Source organism: Mus caroli, chromosome 3 (assembly GCF_900094665.2).
Source record: "Mus caroli chromosome 3, CAROLI_EIJ_v1.1, whole genome shotgun sequence".
Lineage (NCBI taxonomy): Eukaryota > Metazoa > Chordata > Mammalia > Rodentia > Muridae > Mus > Mus caroli.
The window spans coordinates 128250569-128267052 of record NC_034572.1 but is presented as its reverse complement, the minus strand read 5'-3'; the positions used below and the strand labels follow the sequence as shown (position 1 = coordinate 128267052).

The following is a 16484-nucleotide window of genomic DNA, read 5'->3' as shown; positions in this document are numbered from 1 at the left end:
AGGGAAGTGGGGGGCGCTATGGGGGACTTTTGGGATAGTATTGGAAATGTAATTGAGGAAAATATGTAATAAAAATATTAAAAAAAAAAAAGAAATCAGTCAAGCGTCATTTTTATGTAAACTTTTGACTTTTTCCTTATTTTATTGTCAAGGACACCGAAGAAGAGAGTAAATGCTCTAGGAGCAGAGACTCCTGTTCAGATCTGTCATTGACACTTAATATCCTGTTCAGATCTGCCATGACACTTAAGCGTCAAAGATAGAGACTTTAATACAGGTGTGACAGGGGAGTTACATGTTAACCATGCCCTTGAATGTTTGGTTTCAAGTCCCAGGTCTTAAAGAAAGCAGTGGATTTCAGAAAGGGGTGGGGGGTGGGGTGGAGAGAGGGAGGGGGAGGGAGAGAGGGAAAAAGGAGAGAGCGGTAGCAGTTTAGAGTTAAGAGATAGTTTTAAAATTTTCAGATCACAAAGTGAATTTAAGACAATGGTAAGGTCTGGAATATAAAAGCCTTATTAGTGTTTCATTGGAGAATGGGAGCAGAGATGTTAGACAACTATCTATGGACATTGTATTTCAGAATAGTGATAGAAACTGATGAAAAGAAAGATGGCCCTACAGAAACTGAAACTGAAGCTGAAACTAACTTAAGGTGGCATAAGAAAGTGGTGGCCAGAGTCCATACCACATGCCAATATTTATGAATCCAAATGAGTGGGATCTTTTGATCTATATCAAATTATGTAGAAGGGAGCTGCAGTAGGTATACAAGAGAAAGATAAATCCTCCCACTATAAATTAGAGATTGAGAGATTCCTTTCAAGGGATTTTGAGCAAAAATAGCATCATGAAAAGAGAGCAAGAGACTAGGGCGTGAGTGAGATGGCTCCATGGGTAAGGCATTTTCTAGGCAAGTCAGCAGACCAGAATTTGATCCCTAGACCCCACAGAGTTGAAGGAGATCATTGACTTTACAACCATCCTCTGGCATCTACACCTGCTCTGGTGTCACATAAACACAGACAATAAATAAATTTAAAATGAGTACAGTTAGGGCCAGATGAGTGTTGTAGTCAAGATGATGCATATTATAGAGTTTTATTTTTTGAAATTGGATGGAATTATAGTTACAGTAAAATGAAGTTGAAGTGGAATCTGCAAGAGAATGATAGCTCTAGGTACCAAGAGATATCTACCAGATGGAATGGTTTGCAATGTGGATTAAAGATCAAGGACGCTAGACCGGCGAGGAATGCAAGGCAGATGGGAAATACTTGAGATCTAGGCAGCCTTGGGTCCAGCTGGGGCTTTGATGACAAATTATTTTCTTGCTTTTGTAAACCAGAGCTGAAGCATTTGAAGCAGTAGTGGGGCGGGGGGGAGATGGGATGCAAAGTATTACAAACAGTGTGCGAAGGAACGGGTAAGACCACGCAATGGCGCTCGAGTGAAGTGAGGAGAGAGGAAAGCGTTGTGGCACTTTCGTCTAGTGATGCGTCTTCTGTGCTCCTCACCGAGCTGGGCAGAGATCAGAACAGCTTTAGAATCCTCCCCAGCTCCACTGACCTCTGACCTTTAGGCAAGCTGCTCTTTCTCATAGGTAGCCTAACCCAGAGCACCTCCCTTCTCAAAGGATTTGCTTTAGAAACCTAGTAAAGCTAAATCGAGTATCAGGAGAGGAGATCCTCCCCAGGGAAGGGCACACTAATAAATAGATTGCCCAGTCCTTAACGTGTCAGTCCCGAAAACGTATGTACTGTGGTGGTTTGAATAGTTATGGCCTTTATAGATTCACGTGTTTGGATGCTTGGTCGTAGGGAGCGGCACTGTTAGAGGAAACAGGCCACACAGGGAGAGAGGGCTTTGAGATCTGAAATGATCAAGCTATGCCTACTGTGAAACAAATCCAGTCCCTGTCTGCTGCCTTTGGATCAAGACGTAGGACTTTTAGCTCCTCCAGAACCACGTCTGCCTGGACGATGCTGTACTTGCTACTGTGATGATAATGGACTAAATCTCTGAAACTGTAAGCCATTTCCAATTAAATGTTTGCCTTTATCAGAGTTGCCTGGGTCATGGTGTCTCTTCACAGCAATGGAAATGCAAGCTAAGGCACACACATGATTAACATTATACGGAGACAACAGGCTATTGTAGGAATATAGGCGTCTGTACAAATACATATGTGCATGCAATAACAATTGATGGGAAGAAGGCCATGGATTTGAAGGGGTGGGGAGGGGTACAGGGAAAGGCTTGGAGGGAGGGGAGGAAAGGGTGAGATGTTATAATTAAATAGTAATCTTAAAAATAACAACAAAAAGAGAAATTCTGTGTTTGTAAATATATGTGATTATAAAGTTTCTAAGACACCATTACATGGAAGAATTGTCCTCAAGGCTCTGGAGCCATCTCTTTGAGAGGTAATAATTAGGAAGGTAGTAACTGCTTTTCTCAGGTCACTGTGGGAGGGGGGCAGACTAACCTCAGCCTGCCCCTTACTCTAATTTGCAAAGCTGTTATGGGTTAGAGAGATAAGAGAAAGTTTACCTGAGGCTAATTAGTAGACCCAATTCCTTCTGATCCAAGGCGTAACTAAACGGTCCATCCATTTAAGTAGAGAGTGATTTCTGCTCAGTCTTCCATGAGAGACTTGAGTTGTCTTCCTTTCTAACCTAACTTTGATATAATTTTGGCTTTAGTAGTAGCTCATAAGTATTTCTCATCATTTCTCTAAAGGCTAACTTTGCAAATCTTGCTTGTTGCCTAGTAACATCTGACTGAAAATAACTACACAATTTAGGAGATTCGATCAATTTAGGAGTTTCCAAGCTTTGTAATATTTCTTTAAAAAAGAAACAAAACAAAACAAAACAACCCACTACCACCACCAATACCAATAACAAAAACAAAATGAATGAACAAATAAAAAAAAAAACTTGAGTATAAGTATGAACACAAGACTCCTTTCTGAGGGCTTTTAAGAATAGCACAGAATACTTACAAAGTCACTGGGAAAAGTTTACCTTTGAGCAAAACAGTACTCCCTCCACCTCCATCTGAGTCCCTCAGGACTGATTCAGTTCTTCTTTGCTCACCCACACTCCCCTGCCCTCTTTAGAATAACTATATTAGCTGGAGGCACCAAAGATGACTGTCTTCTGAGAGTCACCCTCATCTTTATTCTGTCTTAAGTGACAAATCTGCCATCTTATCTAATGGGAACTATAACAGCCTTTCATCCCGCTTATGAAGAAAAATGCCAAGGTCATGTATATTAGAAAACAAATTAAAGCTTGCTTGCAGGGGGACTAAAGAGATGATCATTAGGAAACTTCAGCTTGGAAACTGTCTTAGAATGTACTTTCAAAAGTATGATTCAGAGGTTTTTATGGATTGTAACTAATGAAGACATTCTTCATTGAGACATTAATTTCATTCCCAAATGCTCATTTCCATGAATTGTCTAGATATTAGCTTGAAAAATTATTTAATCATCAAATACTTGTGAATATATGAATAGACACAATTGTATTGGTATGAGCTGTATTGTTATTGAAGAAATCATAGTAACAGAAACTTAGAGAAGAGCAACTAGTATAAATGTGTGTTACGTGGTGCTAAGCGCTTTGTAGATGTTAATTTATCAGCCTTGCAGGCCTTTGACAATGCACAGTTTTGGACTTCTCAGTCAGTTTCTCTGAAAACCCTACACAGGGAAGGATCACAAATGCCTCCTTAGGATTTAAAATACCATATGATAAGGTCAAAGTTTCAGGCCTTTGTCGGAATCCATTAAGGCAAAACTACTTTTCCCCTAATCAAAATAACAGATTCTATTTATGACTCTAGGTGGAGATATGATACTTTGATCTGTCCCTAAAGACTAGAACTATCTATATATACTGAATAAACAAAGTGGAACAAATGATTCTAATTCTATCTTACAAGAAGCGCATTCACCTGCTGCTCAAGCTCCTCCTGGGGAGAGACAAGTGTACTTAATGAAGCCAAGATTCTATCTGGTGTCTTCCATTACAGACAATTACAAAAGTCGAACACCTCCTACCCACCTACCCCTGCCCCCTTGGTTCAGCAAAGGATGTATACCTACTACACTACTCTGAATTGTTTGTTTGTTTGTTTGTTTGTTTGTTTTTTTACATGTCTAGATCTCCTTTGTTTGTTTGTTTGTTGATTGATTGATTGATTGCCTGGAGTGAGTATCTTACTAGGTCTGATGTACTTTGCCTAATGGAGACCCCCCCCCCCCGCCCCGTGTGTTGCTTCTTTCCCCAGTTTTGAGGCATTAGCTGAAGTTCTGAGTTGGTAAAATGTTTTCTTCCTATGCTTTAGCCATGTGCTTAATTCTCATTTAAGTGTAAATAACTCACAAAGAGAGACTCTGGCCAAAAGATGAGAGACAGGAATATGTTTTGCACTGAAGCAAAACAAACCGAATTTACAACTAAGCTAGTCACTCTGCATAAATCAACTGTCAAAGAACTGGATAAAAGCTTAGGAACCAAGGATTAGGTTATAAAATCTCTAAGAGGCATTCAGATATTATTTTAATTATCTGCAAATCCTTTCTATCTCTATTCTGCAGAGTTGAGTTTCACAGAAGTCTCCCACAAAACCAGGTCGTTAATCTCAAATGATTTCAGAGGCTGAAAAAAAAAAATCCACCTCCAATTTTAGTCTCCCTGGAAAACCATCTGGAGTGTGTCCATGGTCCATTCGCCTTCGCTGAAAATTTATTTTGCACAGGAGTGCTTTCGGAAGATCAATTACTACATCAAAGATGACAAAATCTATATGATGCATTGACTAAATGCTTATTCTCTTAAAACTCAAAATTAAGCCGAATTGATTATCTGTTTGCCAGTAAGCTTACAATATTTCCATTTTCTAATGTCCCGTGAGCACAAAACATGGGCAGTTGACCCAAGTAAGATTTCACAAAAAGGACAGCTCTATCCACTTAGGTGTGTAGGTGAGCATGTGCATGCGTGCGTGCGCCTGCATGTGTGTTTGAACACCAATCTATTCCTCCAGTATAATACATGGGAGCGGAAGCAAGTGTGTTTTAACCTTTACAAAAGCTTCTCAACTTTTTCATAGAGTGAGCATGCTTCACCCATGTTCTCTTTATCTGGACTTTCTCCTTATACAAAGCACTTGCTGATAAAAACCTTGTAAGAGAAACGCCATTGCATCAGCAGGACCAATGTGGGGAGTGAGGCAGAAATAGATCTGGCTTCCTAGAATTGGGATTCTTGAGCCACATTGCATACAGTGCAATCTGTTTAGTTATGAAGACATTTATCCCCTATTCCCATGGTAGTCCTGAATTCACTCACTGGTATAATTTAGAAGGCTTGTGTTCTCTGTAGCCAAAAGAAAGCTGCTACTTTTTCATTGTAACAAGAAATAGCATAATCAGTCATCACCACTTCCATACGTGGACTTCTTCTGTCTGTGGAAGTCTAGTGTTTAAAACCTAATATCTTAAGACTTAGCCCAAGGTCTTACAATAGAAATTTGACCATAATATGTGGTTATGTGTGTGCGTGTTTATGCACATCTACATATGTATGTGTGAACTTGGAGGTCAAAGGTTAACACCAGGATTTTCATTCCTCCCTTTGTGTTTTGAGACAGGCTCTCTCACGGGGTCTTGGAGCTCACTGATGTGGACACAGTGGCTGGCTAGTAAGACCCTGGGGATCCTCTGGCTTCTTTTTCCTCAGTGCCCAGAGGCATTTCAGGGAAGTGTTGCTGTGCTTGGCTTTTTATGTGAGCTCTGGAGTTCTGAACTCAGGTTCTCATGCTTGTACGGTAAGCCTTTAACTCACTGAGCCATTTCTCCAGCCCCGAAGAGCACGTTTGTAGCTCTTATAATCTAGCAGAGGTAAAATTTTGGCCCAGGGTCATTTGTACTGAGGAAGACTCCCCAGGGGCTCAGGAGAGTCAAAATGAAGTCTAAAGAAATGAAGATGAAATCCCAAATAGTTCAACAAATAGTTCACATTCTTCCCTCATCTGAGTTCAAAGGGACAAAGAATAATAATGATTTTAGCCCATTTTAATCTAACCACCCATAAAGCATCAGGTTACTGTAAAAGGCACAAGGTTAACAGTTCATGCTTAAACTCTCTCCGCCCCCCAGTGTTTTTCTTCAAGTTTTCATTTTTCTTTTTAGGTTCAGACCTGCTTATTCTCATGGCATGGCTGCTCTCTTTACTCTCTTCTTACATTTCTCATGTTTGAGGGAGGCAAATTTCTGTTAGCTGTTCATTGTTGGAAATAATTTATCTTGTATCCTGACCATATGATTATTCATAGCACAATAGACATTTAATTCAAGATTAATAAGATTCTGGTAAATTTTAAGATATCATGTAACTTGGAGCCCAGTAAAAGCTAGCTTTTCACAAATGAGCTACATCATTTATTTCTAAGACAATATTAGGTACTTGGGTTTGAATAAATACTAGAGAGAGGAGCAATATCTGTTCTTTTAGGCTTTGGTCTGTGAGATCTACATTCAACATTTGCAGTCTTTCCTTAGTTTGCTGTTTAACGCTTGACAACTCCCTAGTTTAACCTTGAAAATCCCTGATTCTAAAAATGTCACTTTCTGGAAGTGAGATGTATTTAGAATTTTGTTTTGGTTCCTTGTTTTCTGTGTTTATGTCAGTGGCTTTGTTTCCCCAGCTTTTCCTTCCTCTTCCCCAGAGGCTGTTAATAAACTTCATGTTCACCTTAATCACTTTAGACCGGCACTGCTAAAGATGCACAAAGCTGTCTCCTCCAACAACTATATTCTTGGCTCAAATGTATACCTTTGCACAATTAAGCTATCTTGGAAAGCAAGTTAGTGTTTGTCGGCTCGGACCAATAGACTTGTCAACAAAGAACCTTCCTATAAAAACCACTTCCTAAGATGATGTAGTAACTAAATGAAGAAGAAAATTGTTGTTTGGTGTGACTCGCACAAAGAAATACTGTTTGCATCTATTAAAGTTTTAGATGATGGCTCCTGTGCAATAAGGCTGTGATTGTGTGTGCTCTAGGGCCGTTCTGTTGAGTTTTTATTAGCACCTCCTGAGTATAGATTCAGAGTTATGGGGATTATGTTGCAACAGTATAGTTTAATTTTCTTAAAAAAATTATTAAACTGAACTCAATTTAGGAATAGAGTTATAGCCCAATCATAGAAGGCTTGCCTGTGATGTATGAAACCCTAGTTTTAATTCCTGCTATTAAATAATAGTTCTTAAAGCACCATCAGGTGCCTTTGCTTTGTCAATATGAACATCCTAGTAAATGGGAGTGCTGGGTTTCAGTGATCTCAGTATTATATATTGATATTTCTGTAATTTTGAAACACTACATTATATCAACATGGCTATTCTAGTTTTTATTTCAGATAATTTCAGATGATAAATTAGTTGGTCTGTGCACATTCTTAATAATGCTTTCTTCCCAAAAACAAAAGCACTGTGTGTGACTAAGCAATGAAACTGTAAGATCATCATGTTTCTTATTATGGACATAAATTTCCACCAGTGCTCTAGAAGTTTAAGACCTAGTCCCTGAGACAAACACAGAGGTGGCTGTATATTAGTTATGTTGCAAATATATTCTTGAGAATTTAATTAGTCCTATTGCAAAGCATATAAAAGACCATTCTGTTTGTTTTCTCAGGAGGATTTAAGTTTGCCTCAAATATTTATTGTTGTCCACATCTGACCTCCACTTCCTTGTGTCATATTTAAGTGAAGGCTTTGACTTTTGGAAGCTAGCCTTTTTAGAAGTCTCTGTCATTCTTCCCAATGGATCATCCAGGATACAGATATACTTATTTATACATTAATTTAAGGAAATTTTATCAATTAAATTTTATTTACAACACATATTTAAAATAAAAATTGTATATATTAATAAGGGGCCATGTGATATTTCAGTACACGAAAACATGGAGTAGCATTTGTTAAATTAAAAATGTCCATGTTCTTTATCATTTATTAGTTTGTAAGGTTCCAAATGGTGAAGGGTTGTGTTAACTGTCAACTTGGCAGGATATACACTCACATGGGAGATAATCCTTTAGGCAGGCCCTTGGGGGTTATCTTGATTGCATTGATTGAGGTCCTGCCAACTGTGGGTGGGTGGCTGGCACCATTCCATGCATGGTATATCCTGGTATGGTATATAAACATGCTGAAAGGGAGCTGAATAGCAGAGTGCATACATTCATTCTTTGATTTCTGATTGTGGATGCAAGGTAGGCAGCTGCTTCAAGGACCTGCTGCCTTGCCTTGCCTTCCCTCTGTGATGGACTGTACTCTTGATCTGTGAGGTAGGATAGACTGCTTCTCCATTAAGGTATTTTTATCAGAGTGTTTTACCATAGCAATGGGAAAAGACAGTAAGACACATCTGGCCTATTGGTTTTACTCAATAGGTTTCTAGATGTCCTGAGAGAAAGGAAGATATTCCAAAGAGATGTTTGTGCTATGCCCTACTTTGGACGTCAGGCTATGGAAACAAAGATCTCCAAGGAGTTGGAGGCATCTTGTGTTGGGAGAAAGAACTCTGTGTAATTGTGCCAACTCCAGAAGAGTGGCAGTGCACAGTTATAGAGTTAAATAGAGTAGCCTTGCCTGGACAGGGTTCAGGAGGTTTACTTTTCCATTCAGCTCATTTATTTCCCACAGGAGGCTGCACATAAAAGACCAATGGCTCTCAGTGAGCACCAGTGGTGCTGCAGGCAAGAGTAAGTCAGTTTAACTCACCCCTTCTCTGCGGGCAGTTGTAAGAAGAGTATAGAATGGTTGACATCAGTCATGAGAGGCTCTACTCACCTGGGCAGGGATACAAGAGAAAGAGAAAGGTGGTAAGGTTCTAATTATCTCCAGAAGTGTATGCTCCCAGTGACTAAACTTCTTGTCTCAGCACCTCACCTTCTAGAAACTTCTGTTGCCTCTCATGAGACTGCTGGCTCTCAGAAAGTTTTTAACCCTTGGCCTTTGGGGGACACTCTATATAAGCTATAGTAAAAATCTGTGATGCTGACAGAAGATATGCATGGGAGGCTACAGTGGACCAATTTGTAGTTGTTGACTAATTGAGGTGTGTTGTGGGCTATCTTACTAATGCTTATCCTAGAACTTCATTTGGGGGACATGGGGAAGGAAGTAGTTTCTAACTATGTCCCCAAGCAAGCTTGACAAGACTGCTTGTGTGGTAAATGCCTGTGCCTGCCTCATTTAAAACAGAAGGTATTTAAATATAGTTTTCCAGACTGTTGGAAAAACTGAAATAGGATCAGCTAATTAATACATATTTGGAGAAACTGGGAAGACCCTTAATGCTTCCCTAGGAAAATGTGTGGGTTGATTTGAGAGCTTAATAGTTGTATTCTTGAAGGCCACTAGGTAAATGTCTGAATGTCACTTGGGACTCTGTCATTGTACTAAAAAAAATGACTCTGTCATGTTAAAACATGAACAGAAGGTTCTGCATTTCACTTGGTGCTCATGTTGCTAGGGATACAAATAGAGGCTTGACTACGTCTTTATAAGGACTTCTTGCTTACAACAACAGAGCTTCACTATTTTATGTCTTTTAAGATTGTTTCTGTAGTTCTACATCTTCTTTTTGTAAAACCGATTTGATTTGATAGTCTCAGTATGAAGCCTTACCTTGAACCAAATGGACAGAAGTATTAATAAATCCTATCTGACCCCCCCCACGGTTTTCAATGGTTTCATTTCAATGGATTCTTCCTTAATTCCACTCTTCTGTTATTCAATAAAATGAGGACCAAATGATCTCAAGAGGAGGGGCAATATTTTCACCATATATGTTTCAAAGTTGGGAGCTCAATAGACATCTCATGCTACAGTTCCTGAGGTGGCGGCTCTATGAAATCTGTTAAAAGACAGTCAGTATCCTGGGTGAAGATCAATTTTTAAAAAGCAACAAGTGTTAAATAAATTCATCAATATGGACTACATCAACTTACTATGTTTCTTCCTCAAGAAGGGTAGGAATTGAAGCTTCCCATTTTGATTTTTATCAAATCAGGATCAGAGGTTGACATACTTTAATTACACTGCATAAAGGAAATATTGAAGAAATAGGCTAAAATTTATTTTGAAAGTTAATCTTATACCTTCAAGTTTTTATCCCAAATGACTTGTTTTTTTTGTTTATTTTTATTACTTTGCTTATCTCACAGATATTCCAGAATAGATGGTGGAAGGGTAAAGAAATGTATAAATATGTCTGAACTGCTAATACATACTTATTTTAGAGAATTTCTTTCTAAAATACTTTTTTCTATATTAAAATTCATCTACTTTTGCTAAGAGTTCTTTGTTTTAGTAGTTATTGTGCCTGTTACCACCACCACCATTTGAAAAATTTAATTTATTTCTTTTCCTTTCTTTTTCCCTGTTCTTCATACTAATGACTGCAGAGTGTTTTGGATCCACAGAGGACCAGCACTTGAATTCTTTTGTGTCTAAATTATGATATCGCACTTCATTGAAAATTGTTATATAATAAATTAAAATTGTTATTCTCTTTTCTATTAATTTCATTATGTTTTGGCTTCATTTTATTTCCCTCCCTGATCATTTATAATAGTTTTATATTATAGAATGTAGAAGTTAACCTTTGGAGGGTATAGATTCTTTCTCTTTTCCCATGAGTGGTGATTTGTTTATTTTAATATTTAACAATATTTTGGGAGGTGTAGGGGAAGGGAGTAACATTTTCAGTCTTATTGAGACTTTGTCTTTAGTTCTATGGTGTCTATAATAGAATTTACGGTGCTTCCACTTGAGAATTTTTCTTCCACCAGCTGTATATAAGGTTATCCCCACTGCATCCTCTCTCCTTGCTAAAACTTTTTGTTGTTGCTAATAGTCATTCTGACTGAAATAAGATGATAGAGTCTTCATCTTGCTTAATTGTGTTTCTTGAATGGGCGAGAATGTTGAACATGTTTTTCAAATGCTAGTTGGCCACATTTTGAGACAAGTTTTTGGGCATAAGGTTTTGTTTCTTCATTTCTCCTGGGATACATTGTTCTTCTGTGCAACCCTCTCTTCCTGCTTCGGGATGGTTTACCCCTTTCCAGTGAGAATCACCTCAGTGTGGCAGGAAGAGCTCATGTGTGTGTTAATGCAGCCGAGAGATCCCTAAGCTCCTTGGTGGATTTTCAGTGCCCTGTTCATTAGATAAGTTCAGTGAGTAGTGAGTCCACGTTTAAGCCCTTATGTTCACCATTACTCTCTGCATTTTTAAACACATGCAGCAAAAATTTAGTACTTCTTTTGGAGCACCAACCCTGTGCCTAACCTAGCCCTGCTGTTTGACCTGGTGTACCTACAGACTCCAATATACAACTGGAATATTGCTTCTTTAAGGTGACATCTTTCAGATGTCTGGTGACTTGACATATATTCTTGATGTCTTGGGCAGCTTCATGGCATTCTTAAAGTAAACACAAAGACTTGAACCTCTTGATTTGCATGATTTTGTAGGGTTTTCAGAGAGTAGTGAACCATCTTCACAGGTTACCTCAGATGGCTTACAGAAAGAATGGGCTTTGGATTCTTTATATATTTAGATACTAATCCATCGTCAGATGTATAGTTAGCAAAGAAGACATTACAACCTCACTCTTATTTATTCCATAAAATAAAAAGCGAAGAACGTTACCACACTAACTTTATAAATCCAGTATTTCCCTGATAATAACAGATAGATCTAGTCAAAAAGAAAGAAAAGAAAAGAAAGGGAGAGAAAGAAGAAGAGGAGGAAGAAGAGGAGAAGGAGGAGAAGCAGAAGAGATTATAAGACAATTTCACAAGAGACAGCTATATCAGGGTCCTTTCAGCAAACACTTGCTAGTGTATGCAGTGGTGTCATCATTTGGAGGCTGATTATGGGATGGATCCCTGGATATGGCAGTCTCTAGATGGTCCATCCTTTTGTCTCACCTCCAAACTTTGTCTCTGTAACTCCTTCCATGGGTGATTGTTCCCAATTCTAAGAAGGGGCAAAGGGTCCACACTTTAAGTGGAAGCTCACAGTCAGCTATTGGATGGATCACAGGGCCCCCAGTGGAGGAGCTAGAGAAAATACCTAAGGAGCTAAAGGGATCTGCAACCTTATAGGTGGAACAACATTATGAACTAACCAGTACCCTGGAGCTCTTGACTCTAGCTGCATATGTATCAAAAGATGGCTTAGTCGGCCATCACTGGAAAGAGAGGCCCATTGGACTTGCAAACTTTATATGCCCCAGTACAGGGGAATGCCAGGGCCAAAAAGTGGGAATGGGTGGATAGGGGTGTGGGGGGGAGGGTATGGGGGACTTTTGGGATAGCATTGGAAATGTAATTGAGGAAAATACGTAATAAAAATATTAAAAAAATAATAAGACAGTTTCACTGATGGATGCCTGTTTGAGTTGATGGTTCAAATTCTTTGGAATGTGCACCCAGAAGTAGAGGCTCTTGATGGTGTGATAATGATATTACTGATCTGTTGAGGAGTGTATTTCATTTTCCCAGTAGCTGCCCATTTTACATTCCCATTAGCAGTGCACAAGAGCTCGGCTTTCTCCACCTCCTTATCAACAATGGAAATCTCAACTCTTCCATTCTCTTTCCAGTGATGTCAACACACATGGGTGCCACTTATTGTGGTTACATGCTAGGCTGCAAAGGTCACAAGCATCCTTTCTGGGTTCCTGAAATACATACACAAGACAGTTTTCAAACACTTTTTTCTTTTGGAGTAACAGAATTCTATTTATATTTTTATCATGCATAAGTACTAATTTGTAGCCATACATGACATATTACATCCAGGGTGTGTAAGATGCAAACCGTGCATGTCACTGTAACCTTCTTTTCAAGAGTTACAAGGACAATTCCACGTTACACACAGTACGTTCCCACTGACAGATTTTTAATGTTGAAAGTGTAAAACCAACATTGCTAGTTTTCATTGCTGGGAGGTAATTCATTGCTTGAACCCTGATGAATTCTGAGTTAACTTTTAGTACTGAAAGAATGTTCTATGATCCATAAAGAGCAAAAGTGCTTCTCAAGATAGCTACAAGCCATTTTAGTAGAGACAGACATGGCTGATTTCTCTAAAATAATGAGAAGACAGAAGAAAAAAAAAGAACCCCTGTCATTTATCTTATTATTTTGTTTTATTCAAGGCTTTAGTCTTTCATTTGAGCTAAGCTAAATTTTAGTTTAATGCATTTGAATATTTCACGACTTTAATGTCTGCTTCCAAGAAGCTCTTAAGAGCTGAGGCAAGGGAGTATTTGACAAATCATCCTCAATGTCTTGAAAATCTATCTGTGGTAGAAGCAGGTTTTCCAACAGAGTCTCAATCTTCTGACTACAAAAAATAAGGAGACTGGTAAAAGAAAATGCCCAAATTATTCAATTGTGTGTGTGCACTTTGAAACTGAAGAAGTGTCAGTGGTACTTGCCACTGCAGGCACTGCCAGCTTTTGTTATATTTCAGTTTGAGACCTTCAGACTCAGACTACTTAATATACGTATCAGTATCTTCCTCCACGTTAGTTTATACTCTGCCTTTCGACTGTACACTTTCTAGCTGCAGCTGTATTCTGCAGCTAAGGTGACATCGGTAATGCTGTAGCTCATGCCCTCTGGTTTGAATGTGGGTGGTGGCAACCAGGGCATCATGCCTGCAAGGTAGGTGTTCTCCACTGGGCTATACACCCATCTTCTTCTTAATTGTACCAACAAGATAATGGATTGGCAGCCAGGACTATAAATGATTATCAGTGACAATTTATTCCAGGTTTAGTAAAGTTTTTAAAAATTTTCTTCTGTGATACTTCTTTATTTAACAATAAATCTTACCCTTAACCAAATGACAGAACAAGTCTAAAATTTCTTCTACTATTATTTCACTTAATAAAATTTCTATATCTTATTTCTCTTTCATCTTTCTTTGATGGATCATTGATCTTTTTCTTTGGACAATTTTAGCTTTTAGGCTTTTGATAGGCATGCTTCAATCCATATAACCACACATGTTATGCATAGAAAAAGGGATGAAGAGACAGGAGAGGATCTTTTCTAATCTTCCCAACTTAGATCAACACATTGGCCCATCCTTATCGAGAAAAACTAAGCATGTGAATTGCTCTCCTTTTCACATTAGATATTAACTCTGATTTATAGACTGATGGTGGTGATGATGATGATGATAGTGGTGGAGATGATGATGGTCTGAAATTACGTGTGTGGAGGGCACTGGAAGATGTTGAGTGTCTACACTTTCTGCTTTTCCCCCTTGCGACAGATTCTCTCATTAATCTGGGAGCTCCTCGTTTCTGACTAGATTGTCTGGACAGAGAGCTCCCTGAAATCTGCCTGTTTCTGCTTACTGGAGTTAAAGGCACATGCAGCCATGCTTGGCTTTCATGCAGTTTCTGGGGCTATGCCTTCAGGCCTACATACTTGCACAGTTAGTATTTTTACTCACAGAGCCATCTCCTCAGTCCCTAGAACAGCAAATTTTAATCTCATATGTATTTATTATATAAAATATACTTTAAATTCAAAATTGTGTGTTATCACAAAGTAGTTGTCAGTCTACAGGTAGAAGATCAAATGGCAAAAAATGATCATATTGCAACCAATATTTGAAATTACCTTAAAAATACCACAAGAGCTTAAAACACGGCAAGCAGCTATTCAATTTGCAGCAATTATGTGAAACACCTAAAGCCCCAGTGAGTATAATATGGACATGTAGCAATCATAAGGACGTATGCTAACAACTTTAAGTTTTGCTAGCTAACACAGAATCCCTTTAAGTAGTTTTTTGGCGTAGTGCCAGAGGCCTCTTGCAGAGACTGGATGCGAGGAGTTGCTTGTTTGTAGGTTCACAGCGTGGAGCGCTTAGAATCTTCAAAGTAGACTGTACAGTTAAAACGTGGGCTTGTTCATGTATTCTTCCATTGTCTCTTGTAACATATGAGTCTTCAATGGCCTTAACTGCTGTTTTCTTGGATGTTTCCTGAATTTCTCCACCTATTATAAACTCATCAAGGATAAAATATGTCTTTTCAAAATTAAAGATAATATCCAGCTCACAGACATTTCCAAAGTATTTATCCAGCAACTCCACATAACGATGAACAATCTCTAGTGTCAAGAGCTCATTATCTTGATTTTCTATTACACAGCAAAAATGTAAACTATCATACCTTTTATAAACAAGTTNCAGCTCCTTCCAGTCAATGAAGCTGCTGGTCCTGTGCCCATGAGAGAGGACAGTCTGGATGATGCCCCAGGTGATCGTCTTCCTCTCATGTCAGGGAGCGTGGTGTACCGTTTCTGAAGCCACAGCTTCTGTTGTCGACTGAAGAGCAAGATGAAATGGTGGCCGCAGCTGCCCGGGTCCCCACAGCAGTGATCGCCTGGGATGCGAGGGCCAGAAGAGACGGTAGCGGCTGACAGGTGAGGCGCTAGCCTATTTTAAACATTTAAATATTATATTTTAACATTTCACACATGTATATAATAAAATATGATTACATTACTGTCCATTTACTCCTCAATTCAACTAGGAATCCTCAACATGCCCCTTCCAACTTCATTTCTCTCTCTCTCTCTCCCCCTCCACCCCTCCCTCCTTCTTACCCCCTCCCCATCTCACCTACTAAGTCTAGTCATTGCTGTCCATATTTATGCGTGGGTATGAGAAACCATTGGAGCATGGGAAACCTACAAGAATCCATAACCTCAAAGCGGGATGCTCCCCTTTCCCAGTAACTATTATCTGCCAATAGTTTCTCAGCAAGGGGTGGGGCCTGGATAGTCCCTCCTCCGTCTCTGCTAGAATGTTGGTTGGGTTTATCACACGTGGGTCCTGTGCAGGTGACCACACTGCTTGGAGTTCACGAGGGCAATAGTCATGCCATGTCCAGAAGACACTTTTCTGTAGCATTCCTCCTACCCTCTCCTGTGCTCTTTTCTTCTGCGTCCTCTTCTATGGTCTTCCCTGAGCCTTGGTAGGAGGTGTGACTGATAAACATGATGGCTATTTTTACTATATGAATCCTGCCAATCCATGAGCATGGAAGATCTTCTTTGATTTCTTTCTTAAGAGACTTGAAATTCTTTTTTTTTTTAAAAAAGATTTATTTATTTATTATATGTAAGTACACTGTAGCTGTCTTCAGACACTCCAGAAGAAGAAGGCGCCAGATCTCGTTATGAATGGTTGTGAGCCACCATGTGGTTGCTGGGATTTGAACTCTGGACCTTCGGAAGACCAGTCGGGTGCTCTTACCCACTGAGCCATCTCACCAGCCCCGAGACTTGAAATTCTTATCATACAAATCTTTCATTTACTTAGTTAGAGTCACACCAAGGTATTTTGTATTATTTGTG

General features: G+C 39.1%; 1 pseudogene; it reads right to left on the bottom strand.

The window, feature by feature from the left end:
- Positions 1-15014: 15014 nt before the first annotated feature.
- LOC110291932 lies at positions 15015-15742 on the bottom strand (annotated as a pseudogene).
- Positions 15743-16484: the final 742 nt, after the last annotated feature.